This window comes from Schistocerca gregaria, chromosome X, assembly GCF_023897955.1.
Source record: "Schistocerca gregaria isolate iqSchGreg1 chromosome X, iqSchGreg1.2, whole genome shotgun sequence".
Classification (NCBI taxonomy): Eukaryota; Metazoa; Arthropoda; class Insecta; order Orthoptera; family Acrididae; genus Schistocerca; species Schistocerca gregaria.
In genome coordinates this window covers 382,990,819-383,009,858 of record NC_064931.1, presented here as the reverse complement: position 1 = coordinate 383,009,858, position 19,040 = coordinate 382,990,819, and positions in this window count along the sequence as shown.

Here is a 19,040-nt window from a genome sequence, read left to right as displayed (position 1 = left end):
CAAAGGTAGTTGCTGCCTGGGAGATCTCAGTCTGGGGTTCCTGCCTACGCCCCAACTACTCAATGGCCATTGACAGTGCAGTCCTGCTGCAGCTTACGTTGCAGACATCTCTGCCACCTCCATTGCTGGGTCCTGTGAGGCTGTTGCCTCCAATGCCACTGCTGATGCCTCCGGCGCCAAGTCTGATCTCAGTGAGGACATTCTTATGGACACACTGTTCCAAGGACTGCCCTATGGCCTCTCACGAGTGACGACACAGCGTAAGAACCTGCCTCATCATCACTTCCATCCCTACTCACTGATGCCTGCCTTCCACATGCTGCAGGAGTCACCATCATCAGGCAATGAATCGGATGTCAGCACTGTCATTGGTGTTTTCCATGACTCATAATCTCAGTACCTTGTGACATAAGTGTTTTCTTTTCATGGTACTAGATGTTTTTCAGTACCAGTACGGCTTTTTTTTATGTACCATGCATTTTTCGGTGCCTATTTTTTAATCTATGTATGTATGTAGTGATTCCACCCCCTAGAAGAGAGGAGCAATGTACCTTCACTCATGACATGTAGGATTTCAGAAATCATGTGTCCATACAGTTCATAGGCCCGCTTGTAAAGGCCACCTATGTCAGCCACCTGGTGCATTGTGATGAGCCGCCAAAGAAGGAACATTATTTAAGTGATCCCAAAGAGTGCTCAGTCTATTGTTTACACTACGTTACTGTTCAATCAATGTGTTTGGTGCTTCACACAACCTATATCTTACATGTTGTTCTATAAAGTATATGTTCCATATATTGTTAGCTTTCTATTACTGCCCATCAGATGTCGCACAAGTTGTCTAATGGCGAGTGCATTATTTACACGTTACAGTATAAGTATAATGGACTTTTGATGAAAAAAACTCTTTCTTTATGACAAAGACTCTTTTTGACTGTTTTGAAATTTTCTGTAACTTTCTTTTCTACTTACAGAAAGCTTCTTTAAGAAGAGCTGTTTCTTTGTGTAGTCTTCTATTGCTTATCAGGTATATAGACTTAATGTGGTCATGGCACAGAACACTGTCATCCTTTCCCTAACAGTGTAGTTGCAGGTAAGGTGGAAATCTTTTTTGTAGAGGACAGAATTTAGTTGTAGTTGTAAGATGTTTAACATTTGTTAACAGGTGGCAGCCTCAAGGATGCAACAGTTTTATTCAGTTATACGCAAAAATTCCTATCAACCAAAAGATTAATCACATATTTGCTGACATACAGCATAATTTTTGTAACTGTCTCTGCCTGTAGATCATGTACATCTCTAAGTAAATTTGGGAGAGGGGCTGGGGGGGGGAGTGCAGAAAACCTATCTTGAAAGAGGTGAGGGATTTAATTTTGACTATGCAATCAGTTGAACCAATAAGAACAAAAGAAAAGATTGCATTCCTGCCATTCACAATTATGATAGGTTCAACACCTCTAGATACTTTCTTATTTCATTATATTTATATATTTGTGCTCTTCATAGAATTCAAACAATAAAAAGAATTCCAGTCAGCTACGTTCTTTATACTATCTACAAAATAATTTGTACAAATTTGCCTTTATCTGACTAATGTAGTTCAACCAGGTAGTATAACCTGTAGTTGTGACATAAAGTCATGCACCTAGTGTTATACACCGCTTGTCCAAAACAGTGAAGCACCTAGAGGACATTGTCAGATGTCAATGTAACTTTACATTATACACATCATCGGCAGATATGCAAAAGATTAGAGTTGCTGTTATCTGTGACAAGAAGAATGGCCACCAGAGTGCTTTAGTGTTGTTTGTGATAAGTGTTGTTACCAGGCCTGGTACAGTATATAAGGAGCATGAACTGCATGAAATGTTGAGTGTTTACTATAAAGAACACAGAGATCCCATGTACTTGTGTATCAGAGTTTGAAAGAGGACTCATGTGGTTCTAAATTTGGCCAGCGGGTTGAATTGGAGTATTTGGATGAGACAGTGGCCTAATGTTGGACCACTTGGGGATATGAAGGCAATCATAAATGTCCTCAAGGTTACAGTCAGCCATGTTTGACAACCACAAGAAAGGATTTCCATACTGTGTACCTAGCATACTGTAACCTCTTTATATCTGCACCTGCTGTCTGGGAACAATTAATGGCCTTCCTCTGCCTGCAACATTCTGTGTCGCCTCACACAATTTACAGGAGACTAGCACCAGCCAGACTAGGAAATTACCACCCCATGTGCAGAGTGGCACTAACAACACAACACAAATGGCTGCATTTGTAGTGAAGCCATGGTTGGGATGCATTGTCTACTGATGAATGGGATCACATTGTGTTCAGAAATTAATCATGGTTCTGCAGTACCCAGATGACCATCACTGATGAGTATGGTGGTGACTTGGAGAGAGTTATCTTTCCAATGTTTTGAAGAGGCCCAGTGCATCATGGTGTGGGAAGCCATTGGATATGACTTAAGGTCATTGTTGGCAGTGACTGAGGGAACTACTGAAGCACTAAGGAATATCACGGAAATCCTGCATCCTTATATGTTACTTCTCATGTGACAGTGCCACTACCCAAAATATTAAAGATCAGTTACTACAGTTGCGGATCCAGCTTGCCTCAGAAGAGGATACAACATCTTTGTGAGATGCTTCCCAACCAAATCTATACATGCATCCAGCTCAGACAGGGGACAACATCATACTCATAAGTGAGCTTATGCTGCCAAGTTCTTTATAAATTTGTCTCAATATCATATTCACTGAAATAACATAAAACATCCTCTCAACCCATGAAGCTCCATTTTGTTTTTTTCTCTGCTTCTGGGTGTTTCACTTTTCCTTGTCAGGTTTAAGATAGATTTTCAACCATCTATTGGCAATATAGTTGGCTTACACAAAGAACTGTATGATGTACTGATCATAATAAAAGTTAAGAGCAGTGCCTTAAGTCCACCTGAACTGAATTATGGATTATTGGATTTATATTCTGAAACTTAGCCACAGAGATATATATTGCAGAGCTGAAATTCTTTAAAGCTAAGACAGAACAAAAAAATATAAATTGATCAAATGGTTAGTATGATACTGATAACATCTGTACATCTGCAGACCCATAATAACTGTCTACATATGTACTTACAACCTCACCTACTAAAAATTACATTAACCTGTGCATAATCATAATGACACACACACCACGGTAGAAAATAATGAGATATTATGCTGTTTCTGATTTACAAACAGGTAATTGTGATTTAAAGGAAATCTGAACACTCCATTCAATAAACAGGAGTGTGGCCAGAAGTGCTACTTCTCAATCAAGTAGCTCCTCAGTTTGCTTCACAAGGGCTGAGTGCACCCCGCTTGCCAACAGCACTCGACAGACCAGATGGTCACCCATCCAAGTGCTAGCCCAGCCCGGCAGTGCTTAACTTTGGTGATCTGGGGGGAGCACTGTTATCACAGCAGGAAGGCCACTAGCTCTCAGTTCAGTGGTCTGATGAAATTCTTTCACTCCAGCCAAATATTAAGTGAGAATGAAGTTGAACCACCTCAGGTTCTTTCCCTTTCTAGTATTTTTTGTTGTCCTGGGTGTAATCAGAATTTTTGGTATTCTTTCATTTTTGAGATCTATGAATAATTCTTACAGGACATTATGAATATCTATTGACTTTTCATCTATCATTCTGTTCAAATCTATTTTCCGTTATTGACAGTTTTCATTGAATTTTATGTCCAAATTCATAATAAACTCTTGCTTAGTATCATTTATGTATTTACTAGATTGGTAAGTGTTTTGTTCGAATTTTGGTTATTATCATTTGGTTTTCTTTATTGTAATTGTCATGATTTTTTGTTCACATTTTGTAGAAATTAAAATGGTTCAAATGGCTCTGAGCACTATGGCACTTAATATCTATGGTCATCAGTCCCCTAGAACTTTTTAGAACTACTTGAACCTAACTATCCTAAGGACATCACACAACACCCAGCCATCAGAAGGCAGAGAAAATCCTTGATCCCGCCGTGAATCAAACCCGCGAACCGGGGAGTGGGAAGCGAGAATGCTACCGCACGACCACGAAATGCGGGCTGTAGAAATTACATTAATACATCCTCCTTTCCAACATTCTCAACATGATTACTGTTTGTTCCTCTTTCTCATGATTTGATTTACATGTTCAAGTTTGAATTTTCATTAACCGCTGCATCTGCAGTTTGAATTCCATTTATTAAACTCGATTCATTGATGAGAGCCATACCTATGCTGTCCTCATTGACTCTGTTCTCTCTATTAATTACATCAACATTCACAGTTTCATGAACACATATTTGTACAAATCTGTGTACTGGACTTGCAGTTTACTCTGAGATGACCGAAGTCATGGGGTAGCAATACATACATATACAGATGGTGGTGGTACTGTGTACAAAAAGTACAAAAGATGGTGCAAATGCGGAGCTGTCATTTGAACTCAGGTGATTCATGTGAAGTCTTTTCTAACATGATTATGGCCATACAACAGAAATTAACAGACTTTGAATGTGGAGTGGTGGTTGGAGCTACACATGGGGCACATAATGACTGAAAGCAGCGGCGTTTGGGTAGAGTTGTCAGTGTAAATAGAAAAGCAACATTGTGTGAAATAACCACTGAAATCAATGTGGCACAAATGACGAACATATCCATTAGGCTAGTGCAGCAGAATTAATGAGTTCCATCTGCAAGTAACTAATGCAATTGCCTTTGCTAACAACAGGACACCACCTGCAGCATCTCTCTTGACCTTGTGATCATGTCAGTTGGACCCTAGATGACTGGAAAACCTGACCTGGACATATCAGTCCCAACTCTGTTGATAAGAGCTAATAGTAAGGTTTGAGTGTGGTGCTGAGCCCATGAAGCCATGGACCCCAGATGGCAACAAGGCACTCTGCAAGATGGTGGTGGCTCTGTAAAGACATGGGCTGTATTTAAGTGGAATGGCCTGTGTCCTCAGATCCAAATGAACCGATCATTGAATGGAAATAGTTGCCTTCAGCTACTTGGAGATTTTGCCACCCAGATCACCTGACATGAATCCCATTGAACAGATATGGGTCACAATTAGGAGGTCAGTTTGTGCATAAAATCATCCACCACCCACACATCCACAATTATGGATGGCTAAAGATGGAGTTCAATACTTCTGCAGAGGTCTTCCAACAACTTGTTGAGTCCATGCCATGTTGAGTTGCTGTACTATGCTGGACAAAGCAGGTCTGACATGATAGTGATAGGTGTGCCATTATTTTCTTATCTCATTGTATAATTAACCAACAGTTTACTGTATATGCCCTTTTACTTGCCCAGTGTTACTTGAAAAATTGAGGGCCCACTGAAAATTCCAAATTCATTCACCATATACTGGCACTGGGAATTGGGCTCCAGATCTGAGGATTGTTGCCAGTCAGTATAACAAGACCACTAGGTAATGCTATGAGTATAATACAATGAAGTTTCTTCTCTCCACTCTAAGAAATTAACAATATATTTCTTTCATTTACCTATAGTTTGAGCAAGTGGATAACTACAGGTTCAATTAAGAGAAGTGATTGTCAGTGGATGATAACCTGTACGATTTATTAGTGAAAACATTATTCAATTAACAGATTTTTGAATACACTCACTTTTAGCAACATTCTGAATCACACTGTATGGCATTAATTATTTCACAATGAAATCTTAAGGCAAGGAGAAGACAGTGTGAATAATTATATGGAAAGGAAATTAACCAGTAGAGCCAAACAGTGCTAGCACACACATGGTCTGTGCTCCACTACCTGTATAGCACTGCCCTTTACCACCATGTCAAGTAACAACAATGCCTACTATTGAAAAATTGTCAGTGGACAGGGATTATTCTGGAATTCTATAATTAGCTAAACCAAAGTTATTTGAATAATATAAAATACACCCTGTGACAAAGCAGATTGATAGGTTTATGATGAAATGTCACAAAGAATGACAAATATATTGACATTGGATGATATTCTCCTCTCCCTCTCTCCGTCTCCCCTGCCACCTCTCACTGTTAACCTCCTCCTACCCTGTCCCTCTATACATCTCTATCTCCCTGTATATCTGTCCATTTCTTATGTCACCCAGTTTTCACCATCACCCCCACTCTAACTGGAGGAGAAAGTGAAAATTTCATTCTGGAAACACCCCCTAGGCTGTGGCTTAGCCATGTCTCTGCAATATCCATTCTTCCAGGAGTGATAGTTCTGCAAGGTTTGAAGAAGAGCTTCCTTGAAGTTTGGATGACAGGAGACAAGGTACTAGCAGAATTGAAGCTGTGAGGATGAGTCGTGAGTCAAGCTTCGGTAGCTCAGTTGGTAGAGCACTTTCCAGTGAAAGACAAAGGTCCTAAGTTTAAGTCTCGGTCCAGCACACAGTTTTGATCAGCCAGGAAGTTTCATATGAGTGCAGACTCCACTGGAGAGTGAAAATTTCATTCTGGAAACATTCTACATCTTTATTCTTAATGTTCACATACTTCCTCCTCAATATAGTCACCCTGGCGGAAGAACACGTTTCTCCCAGTGTTAGACCAGTTTATTGATTTCATCACTGTAGAATGTTTAACATTGTTGACAGAGCCACAACCTCACATCTGCTTGCACTACTCCATGACTATCAAAATATGTCCTTGAAGATATTCTTTAAGTTTTGGAAACAGATGAAAATCAGACGGCACCAAGTCGGGACTGTACGGAGCATTATCAATGACAGTGAATCCAAGGGGCTGGATTGTTGCAAATGTTACAGTGCTGAAGGGTGGTTTGTCATTTTCATGCTGAAGGAGAGGCTGCTCCAGATATGGGCGAACTCTTCAAATTTGAAAATGTGATTACAGTATGCTGTTTCTCATACACTGACATAGTTACATTACTCACCAACATGTTACACTCTACACTTTGGATTCCTCTAGTGGCAGAGGGCTGAAGATATGTAGACATAAGGAATAAAGATGTAGAATGTTAACAACATTTTTTTTTTCAAAAATCTATACAAGTTTAGAAGCATTACAAGCACACATTGTAAATGCCAGTTGGAAAATACTCTCTATGAGATGTATTTGCAAAAAGCAAATCATAAATCATAGCAATGTATTGGTAACTGTCATTGACTGTAATCTGAATAAATGTTTAAATTTCACAGTACGAATGTCAGCAGTATTATTATGTTCAGTAATGACACATCAACAGAGGAAATATTAAGTGAAATTACAGAATCCTGTTTCTGACACTCTTTCAGTATATCACCTTAAGTTGTAAAAGACCCACAAATATTTACAAATATTGCCATCAACTGCACCCATACACAAATGTCTTTCTCCAGGCCATAAAAAGTTTTTAAGATGTCTGTTAAGTGGCTCCATGCAAATATTAAAATTTATGTCTCACTAGTTTTATATAGAAAAATCTAAACTGCTATCACCAAATGATGTGGCTCTAATGATAAGAAAACTGTATTACTTATTTGACCATTTGTGTGTGTGTGTGTGTGTGTGTGTGTGTGTGTGTGTGTGTGTGTGTGTGTGTGTGTGTGCTTGGCTATTGAATAGATTTAATTTCACTTAATTTCTATTACTAACCTTTGGACTGAGGAGATGTTATAGTTGAACAGAAAACTACTGTACTGTTATAAAATACATCCAAAATTTATAATATTTCTAAACATCATATTTAGATACTGTATGTTATTACATTCACACTTAAGATAGGAATGTTTTAACAGAATAGCACATAACTTACAATATTTATTTTCCGCCTTCCAACTGCAATCACACACTGAAACCCAATGGCTGAAAGCCATAAGGATTGCAGTAATTTATACCAAAACTGTAAAATGTGTCTTAAAAGTAATAGGTTCACAATTTTTCAGTAGGTCAAATACTGTAGACACATGAATATGAGTATGCCATTATTTTTATTTATTTATTAAATTAGTATCAAATGTAATAGCATATCCATTGTCCACATTCCTGTTAATGGATGACACTCATTGTCAATGACTCAGTTATGTGTTATCTTCAATATTTGACCTAGATCTCAACTCTGACAAAGGTAGAAGAAATTATGTGAACAAAAACGAGTGACAAATAATTAGAAAACACGAAACAGTGTAACAACATTGTTCCAACACTGTGAACTTATGTATGTTATATTATAGTGCTTTCTTTATACAGGAACTCTACAATATATTACCAATGAAGCTCACAAGAGATTTCATGGTGACATACTGTATACAGCCTCGTATGTTCAAGTAAACCAGAATATTGAGATAAACCATCAGCAACTTCTTGCAGTCATGTTCATTTAAGTACTGGCTGCAGTGTACAAGAATAATCTGTTCATGTGATCCCAAAATAATCTCTCCTTCAATATCTGTTGACAGACCTGACCATATAACTGCACCACCAAAACCAACCCACTGTTGGCCATACTGTGGATTTAATAGTATACTAAATATTGATATATTCAAAGTTAATATATGTTGATTCACCATCAGTTTATGTAGGTTTTCATTATCTCATACATGACTACTTCTGCTGTAAGAAATTCAGTACAGCACTAAAATATCAACATAGAAAAATGCACACTGCCCTATGAAAACCTACTTGATTTGTTAAGTTTATAGGCTGTCTTGCCTACCCCTTCTGTGTGTAATGGGATGAATTTTTGTTGATATAATATCCTTCAAAGTGCCATAATTGTTACCTTCTGTTCAGATATTGTGCTCTGCACAAACCACTGAAAGCAAGAATGCGACCAACTACACTCAACACACCCTCATTAATTGTTTCAATATACCTAACAATAAAAAGTATCCATTATCGAAACAGAGGAGGATCCAGAAAATGACAGGTGTCTATGTACCGGTATAGTATGATAAGGTGGCAACGCTACATGAAAAACCATTGAAAGCATTGCAATGTTGTTCTACCATATGTGGGATGCTCCTGTATAAATTCATCCACATTTTATCACACTTCACACTTTTTTTTTCATTACTGAGCAAACTGCAATTGAAATTTTAAGGTGTTGAAGCAAGATGGAATTTGATGGTATTAGCACATGAAAGTACTCTGAGCTAAGGGAAATTTTCTGTTCACAAATATGAAACCCAAATATGCTATTGTTTGAGTCTGACTGACTACATTAAGTCTAAATTTTTTTGGCTCTTTAATATTTATCTTCAAATACCCTACTAATTGTCAGCTCTAGTTAAGAACCTATAACAACTTTTATGATTAGTACTGCTCAATAAACTTAATGTATGCAATGAAGAAAAAGAAGCAAAGATGTCATCAGATCTTGATGACTTGTTTTATCAGACAACCATGCCTATTTTACAAATTGTTAATGTTATTAATATCCTGGGCATTAAGGCTATAGTTAATTGTACCTACTTTTTATGCTGCACCCCAACAATCAGACTCGCCTTCTCATCCTGTCCAGTAAGTCTCCCCTAACCTGGGGTTCTGGATGACTTTTCTAAACCCTGTCATTCCCCTTTCAACCCTTCTGCCAGAAGAGGGATCCACTAGCTCCAAAATCGGTGAGTAGTTCTTTTATACACGCAATTACATTAACGACACAGAAAATATAGATTGTTCAGTTACTTCCTAAACATGAAGACTCACATTTCTTCATATGTCCCCTCATTATCATACTGTCTCCCACAAAATCCTCATGATCAGAATTCATAATAGTGTAACCATTCACTAATGATAAAACTGCAGTAAAATTTTTTGCTTCACTTAAGAAATTATAGACCATAATCACCATATGAATAAAAAGTACAGATATGCTACAGATCTTTCAATGCAAGGAAGAGAAGGAAAAGCAGTCAATAGCATGGTTAATACAGTTCCAGTTGAAGATAAATATTAGTGGATAACAAGATAGTGGTTATGTACATAGTCAAACACACTAATGTGCAGAGTGTGACTTTCCTATGAACAAATATTACACACAACATAAGTGCAATGAAGGAAAGAAGGGAAGGAAGTCACAAAAATAAACACTGATTTTTAGAGAAAGAGAAATGATGCCAATGGAGAAGCAGTAACAGAAAAAGGGAAGACAAACACAAGAACATAACATAGGTGCACCAAACTGATTTAAGAAATCAATTCTTTAGGCTTGGTTATTGCATTAACTCAAGTTAAGGGCAAATATATTACTGGTTTTGATTCACTGTACTGCTAAGCTAAATTAAAATTAGATAAGTTTACCTGTTTGTAAAGTAGAGACATATGCTTAAAATATCCATGCACAGTATAAAATTTCTAGTGCATGGTGCAAATGAAATGCTCCCTATTGGGACATGTTACACCTATTTTACATACAGACACAGAAACAGTGCCTACTACTCTCTAGCAACCTGATGTGCAAATGCTTCACAATGAATCAATGCTTACTTCTGTAGCACATTGTGGTAGGTTTAGCCATTCTGTAATTGATGAACCTCTAAGTATGATATGAGTAATAAAATGACTTGTTGCTGCTAGTCAAGTGACTCCTGGGGATATAGAGTGTTGGTGTTTTGAACTCAGAGATAACTACAGAGGGATTTTCAATAATTTGTTGAACTACATCAACAGGGATGTAAATAGATAATATTTGGAATCATTGGATGATAATATAATGCTTTGAGCAACATAGTAGGTGCAGAAGAACTTGTTTATAAGAACGAGCTTGAAACTTTGTTAAAAACAGTGTTTCTATTTGTAAGATTTTTATTTCAATCACCCATTGAAATAAAAAAATAAAAGACTTCTGAATACACATATATCCATGTGATGTACGTATATTTACTGGAGGGTGGAACAAATACCATTTTATTTACTATTCGTGAATATCTCAGTTAAGATACAGGTACTCCCAAACACATATAATTATGTTGTTAATGGTAAATGTTCCTCATGAATAGAAGTACTGTGCAACTGGGCATGGAACACGTCAGATAAACACATTACAAAAACGTAATTAAAAATCTTGAGATTCATTAATTTTAATGATCCTCAGTCAATAAACAGTGAAATTACTTACATCTGCTTTCATTAAATCCATCATTCAGACATTTGCTAGTTTCTTGGCTATTACAACCAAGTATTGTCAAAAATAAAAGTATAATAAATTTTCATTAAAATAGTCTGCTGCACTTGATGAGATACTCATGGATGGAATAGACCACCAAAACTTGTTTTAAACTATGTTTAAATTGTGCCTTGTCTGAAAGTAAACGCTTAATGGTTGCTGGTAACATAATGAAAATATGCATTGCTGAATACTGGAATCTTTTCTGGGCAAGAGTAAGTGATTTAAAATCTTTATGTATATCATTCTTATTCCTAGGATTAATACTGTGTACTAAGCAGTTCGATGGAAAAAGAGATGTATTATTTACAACAAAATTCGTTAAGGATTAAATATACTGAGAAGCTGTGGTTAATATGCCCTTTTCTTTGAATAGGTTTCAACATGATGTTCTTGGATTTACACTACTCATTACTCTTTTTATATACTTCTGAACTCTAAAAATTTTTTCTCTCTTTGTGGAGTTACCCCAAAATATGATACCATATGACATAATGGAGTGAAAATAAAATATGTCATTTTTTTTATATTTATATCTCCTATGTCTGACATCATTCGCATTGTAAAAACAGACTTGTTTAGGTGCTTTAGCAGTTAGTTAGTATATTTCTCCCAACTGAATTTTGTTATCAAGTTGTAATCCCAAGAATTTTACACTCTCAACTTCTCCTATTTCCATGTCGTCATATTTTATACACACACCAGAAGGGAATCTCTTGGAAGTTCTGAACTGCATATAGTGGGTCTTTTCAAAGTTTAATGACAGTGCATTGGCTATGAACCTCTTCTTAAAATTTAATTAGCTGCCCTTTCTAAATTTATATTTGATTTACTATTTATTGCAATGTTTGTATCATCTGCAAATAAGACAGACTTGGCATCTGGTAATGTGTCGTAATGTAACATATGACAGGTCATTAATATACACAAGAAACAGTAGCACTCCTAGTATGGAACCTTGGGGAACACCACTTGTAATTTCTTCCCAGTCAGATGATGTCTCATTGCCTACTGCTGAAGTGTTACATAACGACACCATTTGTTTTCTATTAGTAAGATATGACTGAAACCACTTTGGAGCACTACCAGGGACACCATAATATTTTAATTTACTTAAAACAATGCTGTGATTCACAGTCAAACACCTTTGACAGGTCACAGAATATGCCAGTTGCCTCTAATTTTTTTTCCCATTTAATTAAGGACATTTTCACTTTCTCAATAACAGAACCCTTAAGAAACCCAAACTGTGACTTTGACAGTATGTTATTTTCTCTAAGGTGCTTAAGTAGAGGCTTGAACATAACCTTTTCAAAGATTTTTTGAAAAAGCTGGCAAAAGTGAGATCGGTCGGTAATTTGATGGCATTTCTGTGTCCCCTTTCTTGTGGAGAGGTTTAACTTCAGCATATTTAAGCCAGTCCGGGAATGTTCCTGTGACAAGTGATTGATTACACTAATAACTTAACATATGACTAAGCTCACATGAACACTCTTTTATTAACTTTGTTGATATGTTATCATAACGACTAGAATGCTTTGATTTCAAGGACTTTATGATGGATTCTATTTCTTTGGGTGAAGTAAGTGTCAATTCAATTTTATGTAGATTGCTTGTGGGCACTGGTCTCAGATACTCAATTGCATTATTTACTGAAACTGACAACCCCATGGATGTACAAGATGTACATGTATGTAACATCCATATAATCCTATTTACAATCTTTCGTGCTATTCACTATTTTTTCCTAAGTAAGGAGTTACCATAAGCTAATATTCCAAGTAGTATTAACATCTGAAGCAAAATGGTAATAGCTATGTGCCAAAAATTCGCAATTATCCATGTGATAAGGCTGTTGAACTAAAAAGACTTTTTACATCTACTATACAGAGTGCCCAGTTGCAATTTTATGAGTATCCATGAAGAGAATTTTGGAAACCCTTCTTTGTTTATCATTTTCTATTTGCATAGTCTGTTCATGGAAATTGTGATATTTCTCACATTACAAAATAAGATTTCAAAGTTTCAGAGGTAGCCTGTTTGTACAGAATCAGTCACTGACTCCCACAAAACTACATTTGTTTTATATTTTCTCTGTTCATACTTCCGTATCCATTCTGTCAATAATACTTATAAAGTAACTTCTTTCAATGGGATTCATTTTACTTTCAGAGGAAATAAAATGATAGGCATTGCAACATAACAACAAGATCAGCAAACCATTATAAAATGGAATTATGGTTATATTTTCTCCCTAGGCCAATCGTGTGATGTTCTCCTATGAATTAATAGAAGATTGTACAGCAGGAATCTTCATATTGTTTGTCAATTAAGAACTGAGCACCCAGGGTACTGAACTGCATACTGCATAACATTGCTACTCAGCTAATACAATGTTATGGCTGACAAAATTATGGCACGGATAGATTACTACTCGCTGTATAGTGGAAACAAAACAAAAAGACTGTTAAACAAGTAAAACAAGTAAAGCTTTCAGCCACGAAGCGTTATTCTAAATTAGGCAAAACACACACACACACATTCACACAAATGCAGCTCACACACACATGACCACTCCTCTGCCTGCTGAAGCCACACTGTGAGCAACTGTGCATGATGTGAAAAGAAATCTGGGTGCCGGGGGTAAGGAGGAAGCTGGAATGGGGAGGAGTAACAAGGTAAGGGTGCAGGACGATAAAGTGCTGCTTCTGGGAGCATACAGAGGTGAGGTGGAGAGAGAGTAGGGCAGCTACCTTCAGATGCTGTCAGGAGATTAGTTGGGGGGGGGGGCAGGGGGAAGGGGGGGGGGGAGAGAGCAGAAGAGGAAAGAAGTAAAAAGACTGTGAATGTGTTGGTGGAATAGAAGACTGTGTAGTGCTGGAATGGGAACAGGGAAGGGGACAGGTGGGTAAAGGACAATGACTAATGAAGAGTGAGGTCAGGAGGGTTATGGGAATGTAGGATATATTGCAGGGAGAGCCTGCATGTGAGCAGTTCAGAAAATTTGGTGCTGCTAGAAGTGATCCATATGATGTAATCATTGAAATGAAGACCATTGTGTTGGGCAGCATGCTCAGCAACTGAATGGTCCTGCTGTTCCTTCACCACAGTCTGTCAGTGCCCATTCATGGGGACAGACGGCTTGTTGGTCATCATGCCCACATGCAGATCACATGACTGATATCACAGGTAGGCCTGCCTTTGGTGTGATAAGTGATGCTTGTGACTGGACTAGAGTAGGTGGTGGTGGGAGGATGTATGGAACAGGTCTTGCATCTAGGTCTATTACAGGTATATGAGCTATGAGGCAAGGGTTTGAGAGCAGGTCGTGTGTAGGGATGGACAAGGGTATTGTGTAGCATCAGTGGGCAACAGAGTATCACTGTGGAAGTGATTGGAAGGATAATGGGTAGTACATTCCTCATTTCATGATATGACGAACCGTAGTTGAAACCTCATGGGGAATCTGATTCTGTTGCTCCAATCCTGGTTGGTACTGGATCACAAGGGGAATGCTCAGCTGTGTCCAGATGGTGGGACTTTAGGAGGTGGGAGGTGGTCAGTAACTGAAGAGTAAGGCACAGGCGATCTCTTTCTGTACAAGGTTGTGACAGTAATTATGGTCTGTTTAGGCCTCAGTGAAACTCTTGGTACAGATGAAGAGTGACTGTCACTACAGATGCAACAGCCTTGGGTGGATGCCTGTATGGAAGGGACTTCTTGGTATGGAATTCGTGGTAGCTGTCAAAATGGAGGTATTGCAGGTAGTTAGTATGTTTGATATAGACGGGGGTACAGATGTAGCCACCTATCTGTCTGCATGAATGGCCAACAACAAACTATAGCCAAGAAACAATAGAGCCACTGAGTTGCTGAGCATACTATGCAACACAAACTTCTTTATTTTCATGTCTGCTTCACAGCCTGTGTCATCTGGATATTTCTACCAGCACCAGCTTTTCCTAAATTGCACAGGTGGGAGTTCTCCCTGCAATATATGCTATGCTCCCATAACCCTTCTGGCCTCAACCCTCATTAGTCATTGTCCTTTATCCATTGTCCCTGTCCCACTCCAACACTAAACAGCCTTCCCTTCCACTAATGCAACCATGGTCTTTTTACGTCTTTTTTCCCCTCTCCCTCCCCCTCCCACCCTCCATCTAACCTCCTGACTGCACCTAGCTGATGTATCCTCTCTCCATCCCACCCCTTTATGCTCCTGCAATTAGCACTTTACCATTACATTCCCCCAACCTAACACCCCTCCTCTTTGCAGCCACCTCCTTACCCCAACCACCCAGACTGCTTCTCTCATCATCAGCAGTTGCTTTCAATCTACCCTCATCAGACAGTGATTGTGGTCACGTGTGTGAGAGTTGTTTGATTTTATGTGTGTGTGTGTGTTGTCTAATTAATAAGAACGTTTTTTGGCCAAAAGCCTTACCTGTTTTAGTTATTTAGCAGTCCTTTTGTTGTGCCTATCTCTGATTCACATTTCCACTATATGGTGAGCAGTCTATCAGTTTCGTAATACTCACATTATTCAGTCCTGGGTTTTCCAATGTTACAAGTAGTACATTCAAATGACTTTGTTAGTTATAGTTATAAATTCAGATGTTATTATATGGCTTAAAAGTTTAATCAAGCATCCCTTGAAAGCATAAATATTTGTCACAGTGGAGTAGAACTACTGAAATCTAAACTGTGAGTTGGCAAGACTCCACTTACCACGGTGGATGGCTACAGTGCATGAGGAATAGAGTTCCTCAAAAATTCGGAAAACAATGTGAGTCTGCTATTTTACACGTCAGTGATGTCACACATTTTATAGAGAGACCACAGTGTGATACAGATAATGACGAAACACCTTCATGTGTCTTCTATGAAGAAGATGTATATGGAGCTTTTATTATCTTGAGACAATTGAATGAGTTTGTGAGTGATTAACTACATTCCTTTAAGAAAATTCCATTGAAATCTCTTCTTTCTCACTGACTAAAAGCTCATTTATCTCCTACAATTCTTATGAAGTTCATTGAGTCCCTCCTTATCTCAAATAGTACGTGTAGCAAATGGTAATTCTGGTAATTTTACATTCCTTTAATAATATTTCCTAGATTTAGATCAAAAGGTAGTTTGTAACTGACATGAATACCGACCTTTTCATAATGTATCTCATCCTTACATCCTTTCTGTTAGTGGATCTACTGAGTAGTCTTAAACTGTTATACTCAATTTCAATCCATGGCCACCAATTGCCTTCATCTTGCTAGGGATGATTATGGTTTAATGCAAAATCCTGTTCCCTAAAACCAATCCCCATATTTGGTCTAGTAGATGAAGCACTACAGTATAAACGATATGTACAACAACGACCTACAAAGTACCATATCCATGATGACTATGAACTGCAGTCTTATTGTATATGAGAAGTGGAAAACTGTTTTATGTTTAGAATCACAGTCATTGATGCACTCCTTTAGGTCAACATAGCAACAATTATCAGCTGCGCTAAGTTTCATTGCATATTGTGTAAAACAAAGACAACTGTTGTATGGCATGGTCATGCATATACTGGGTGATCAAAAAGTCAGTATAAATTTGAAAACTTAATAAACCACAGAATAATGTAGATAGAGAGGTAAAAATTGACACATATGCTTGGAATGACATGGGGTTGTATTAGAACAAAAGAAAAAGTTCACAAAATGTCCGACAGATGGCACTGGACAGCAAGACGTCAGTGACTGTGCATGACAATCGTGTATAAAAGGAGCTGTAATAAGAGAGAGAACCAAATGCGTCAGCACTTGCAGCATGTTGACGTTACCTGATAAGGTGCTTTCAGTGAAGCTCTATTATCAGAATGGGGAATGAGCTAGTTCAGCATTACGATCCTATCACCATAGGAAGGGGATTCGAATGGGTAAAGGTCCGTTGACAAATGCAGCTGTGGCAAGAATGGTTTTGAAGTTCGAAGCCACGGGTTGTTTAGACGATAGACACCGTAGCGGCCGATCGAGCACAAGGCGTAATGCTGCTGAGGTAGTTCAGAAAGAAATGGAGACTGTAGAGGGTTCATCTACGAGGTGCATTCAAGTTCTAAGGCCGCCGATTTTTTTTTCTCCGGACTGGAAAGTGATAGAAACATGCGCATTGTTTTAAAATGAGGCCGCGTTCATTGTCAATACGTTCCAGAGATGGCAGAACCGTACGGCAGATAGAATTTTACCGCCAGTGGCGAGAATGAGAACAGTTTTAAATACTTAAAATGGCGACGTTTTCCTTACTTGAGCAGCCTGCAATCATTCGTTTTCTGAATTTGTGTGATGTGAAACCAATTGAAATTCATCGACAGTTGAAGGAGACATGTGGTGATGGAGTTATGGATGTGTCGAAAGTGCGTTCGTGGGTGCGACAGTTTAATGAAGGCAGAACATCGTGTGACAACAAACCGAAACAACCTTAGGCTCGCACAAGCCGGTCTGATGACATGATCGAGAAAGTGGAGAATCGTTTTGGGGGATTGCCGAATGACTGTTGAACAGATCGCCTCCAGAGTTGGCATTTCTGTGGGGTCTGTGCACACAATCTTGCAAGACGACCTGAAAATTCGAAAAGTGTCATCCAGCTGGGTGCCACGAATGCTGACGGACGAGCACACGGCTGCCCGTGTCGCATGTTGCCAAGCAATGTTGACGCGCAACGACAGCATGAATGGGACTTTCTTTTCGTCGGTTGTGACAATGGATGAGACGTGGATGCCATTTTTCAATCCAGAAACAAAGCACCAGTCAGCTCAATGGAAGCACACAGATTCACCACCACCAAAAAAATTTCCAGTAACCGCCAGTGCTGAAAAAATGATGGTGTCCATGTTCTGGGACAGCAAGGGCGTAATCCTTACCCATCGCGTTCCAAAGCGCACTATGGTAACAGGTGCATCCTACGAAAATGTTTTGAAGAACAAATTCCTTCCTGCACTGCAAGAAAAACGTCCGGGAAGCGCTGCGCATGTGCTGCTTCACCAAGGCAACGCACCCGCACATCGAGCTAACGTTACGCAACAGTTTCTTCGTGATAACAACTTTGAATTGATTATTCCCCATGCTCCCTACTCACCTGACGTGGCTACTAGTGACTTTTGTCTTTTTCCAACAATGAAAGATACTCTCCGTGGCCGCACATTCACCAGCCGTGCTGTTAATGCCTCAGCGATTTTCCAGTGGTCAAAACAGACTCCTAAAGAAGCCTTCGCCGCTGCCATGGAATCATGGCGTCAGCGTTGTGAAAAATGTGTACGTCTGCAGGGCGATTACGTCGAGAAGTAACGCCAGTTTCATCGATTTCGGGTGAGTAGTTAATTAGAAAAAAAATCTGAGGCCTTAGAACTTGAATGCACCTCGTATGAACAGGGAAGTCAGCGCTCGTGCAGTCACACGTCGCACCGGCGTTCAATACACTACTGTTTGGTTGGCACTTAGGCATACCTTCCAATGCTATCCATAGAAAATCCATCGGCATCATGAACTGTTACCTGGCGATTTTGTGAAGCGGAGGGCATTTGCAGTGTGGGCGTTTCAAAAGATGGCGGAAGATGTCGATTGGTTGAGTAATGTGTTGTGGATCGATAAAGCTCATTTCACACTCGGAGGGTCTTTCAATGCCTACAACTGCAGAATTTGGGCTACCGAAAATCCTATAACTGTCATGGAAACTCCATTGCACGACGAGAAAGTCACGGTATGGGTTGGGTTTACCACATCTACCATTATCGGTCCTTTTTTCTTCAAGGAAATGCATGATTCTGGTTTTGTAACTGCTATCGTGACGGGTGAGAGGTACACCAATATGTTACAGAATCGCATCATCCTGTCTGATAAACA